This window comes from Chiloscyllium punctatum, unplaced genomic scaffold, assembly GCF_047496795.1.
Source record: "Chiloscyllium punctatum isolate Juve2018m unplaced genomic scaffold, sChiPun1.3 scaffold_471, whole genome shotgun sequence".
Taxonomy (NCBI): Eukaryota; Metazoa; Chordata; class Chondrichthyes; order Orectolobiformes; family Hemiscylliidae; genus Chiloscyllium; species Chiloscyllium punctatum.
This window is the reverse complement of record NW_027310205.1, coordinates 127,558-130,698: the sequence shown is the minus strand read 5'-3', so window position 1 is coordinate 130,698 and position 3,141 is coordinate 127,558.

Here is a 3,141-nt window from a genome sequence, read left to right as displayed (position 1 = left end):
GAATATTTTCGACTTGGTATAAATCAGTAACCACCGACACTTAGAATATTTTCGAGTCGGTATAAATCAGTAACCACTGACACTTAGAATTTTTTCGACTTGGTATAAATCAGTAACCACCGACACTTAGAATTTTTTCGAGTTGGTATAAATCAGTAACCACCGACACTTAGAATTTTTTCGGGTTGGTATAAATCAGTAACCACTGACACTTAGAATTTTTTCGAGTTGGTATAAATCAGTAACCACTGACACTTAGAATATTTTCGGGTTGGTATAAATCAGTAACCACTGACACTTAGAATATTTTCGAGTTGGTATAAATCAGTAACCACCGACACTTAGAATATTTTCGACTTGGTATAAATCAGTAACCACTGACACTTAGAATTTTTTCGAGTTGGTATAAATCAGTAACCACCGACACTTAGAATTTTTTCGAGTTGGTATAAATCAGTAACCACCGACACTTAGAATTTTTTCGAGTCGGTATAAATCAGTAACCACTGACACTTAGAATATTTTCGACTTGGTATAAATCAGTAACCACTGACACTTAGAATATTTTCGGGTCGGTACAAATCAGTAACCACCGACACTTAGAATTTTTTCGGCTCAGTAGAAATCAGTAACCAAGCGCATTTTTGAATTGGTTACTGATTTCTCCGTTCGAGTTGCGGCTGCAGTTGGCTTCAAATAGTGGTGGGGGCTTAATTATCGCCGAGGGGAGCATGTCCCGGTGGTGTGGCCGAGGATGGAGTGCCTTTTGAAGGGGGTGTTTCTGAATTTGGACCCTTTTTGAGTTGCATGGCCGGATGGGTGTGGTTTTGAAGGGTGTGTCTGTCTGGAGTGGCACCGGCGTTGGTGTGAGGCTGAGGGTGGGCGTTCGGTTCCTGGTTAGGGATAGGGAAAGGGTGAGACTTAGCTTTAGTGCTCGTGCCCCCGATTTTGGTAATGTTTGACGTCAATTTTCCAAGGAGGCGAATGCAAGGCTTCAGAGGGACTTTGAGTGTTCGGGGGCGGGGTAGCTCAGCCGGATTTGCCCCGGCGGTTCTGCGGACGGTGTTGACTTCGAGGGCGGACCGGCCCCCGTGTTCAGTCCGAATATCGTGCATTGTTAACGGCGGGAAGTGTTCCAAAAGGGAATGGGATTGAATGTGACTGCTGAAGCCGACTTTGAGACCTGTAACGCGGGTAGCTCAGCCGGATTTGACCCGGCGGTTCTGGCGACGGTCTCGCCTTCGAGGGGGGAGCGCCCCGCGTGTTCAGGCCGAATTTTGTGCATTTCCATCGGCGGGAAGAGGTCCAAACGGGAATGGGATTGAATGTGACTGCTGAAGCCGACATTGAGACCTCTAACGCGGGTAGCTCGGCCGGATTTGACCCGGCGGTTCTGCCGAAGGTCTCACCTTCGAGGGGGGAGCGTCCCGCGTGTTCAGGCCGAATATCGTGCATTGTTAACGGCGGGAAGTGTTCCAAAAGGGAATGGGATTGAATGTGACTGCTGAAGCCGACATTGAGACCTCTAACGCGGGTAGCTCGGCCGGATTTGACCCGGCGGTTCTGGCGACGGTCTCGCCTTCGAGGGGGGAGCGTCCCGCGTGTTCAGGCCGAATTTTGTGCATTTCCATCGGCGGGAAGAGGTCCAAACGGGAATGGGACTGAATGTGACTGCTGAAGCCGACATTGAGACCTCTAACGCGGGTAGCTCGGCCGGATTTGACCCGGCGGTTCTGCCGAAGGTCTCACCTTCGAGGGGGGAGCGTCCCGCGTGTTCAGGCCGAATTTTGTGCATTTCCATCGGCGGGAAGAGGTCCAAACGGGAATGGGATTGAATGTGACTGCTGAAGCCGACATTGAGACCTCTAACGCGGGTAGCTCGGCCGGATTTGACCCGGCGGTTCTGCCGAAGGTCTCACCTTCGAGGGGGGAGCGCCCACCGTGTACAGGCCGATTTTCATGCATTTCCAACCGTGGGAAGGGGTCCGAAAGGGGATGGGGGTGAACGTGACTGCTCAACCCGACTTTGAGACCTGTAACGCGGGTAGCTCAGCCGGATTTGACCCGGCGGTTCTGGCGACGGTCTCGCCTTCGAGGGGGGAGCGTCCCGCGTGTTCAGGCCGAATTTTGTGCATTTCCATCGGCGGGAAGAGGTCCAAACGGGAATGGGATTGAATGTGACTGCTGAAGCCGACATTGAGACCTCTAACGCGGGTAGCTCGGCCGGATTTGACCCGGCGGTTCTGCCGAAGGTCTCACCTTCGAGGGGGGAGCGTCCCGCGTGTTCAGGCCGAATTTTGTGCATTTCCATCGGCGGGAAGAGGTCCAAACGGGAATGGGATTGAATGTGACTGCTGAAGCCGACATTGAGACCTCTAACGCGGGTAGCTCGGCCGGATTTGACCCGGCGGTTCTGCCGAAGGTCTCACCTTCGAGGGGGGAGCGCCCACCGTGTACAGGCCGATTTTCATGCATTTCCAACCGTGGGAAGGGGTCCGAAAGGGGATGGGGGTGAACGTGACTGCTCAACCCGACTTTGAGACCTGTAACGCGGGTAGCTCAGCCGGATTTGACCCGGCGGTTCTGGCGACGGTCTCGCCTTCGAGGGGGGAGCGCCCCGCGTGTTCAGGCCGAATTTTGTGCATTTCCATCGGCGGGAAGAGGTCCAAACGGGAATGGGATTGAATGTGACTGCTGAAGCCGACATTGAGACCTCTAACGCGGGTAGCTCGGCAGGATTTGACCCGGCGGTTCTGCCGAAGGTCTCACCTTCGAGGGGGGAGCGCCCACCGTGTACAGGCCGATTTTCATGCATTTCCAACCGTGGGAAGGGGGCCGAAAGGGGATGGGGGTGAATGTGACTGCTCAACCCGACTTTGAGGCATCTAACCCGGGTAGCTCAGCCGGGTTTGACCCGGCGGTTCTGCCGACTGCCTCGCCTTCGAGGGGGGAGCGTCCCCCGTGTACAGGCCGATTTTCATGCATTTCGAACCGTGGGAAGTGGCCCAAAAGGGGATGGGGGTGAATGTGACTGCTCAACCCGACTTTGGCGCTTCCGAGCCGGGTAGCTCAGCCGGGTTTGACCCGGCGGTTCTGCCGACGGTCTCGTCTTCGAGGCGGGTGCCTCCCCCGTGTACAGGC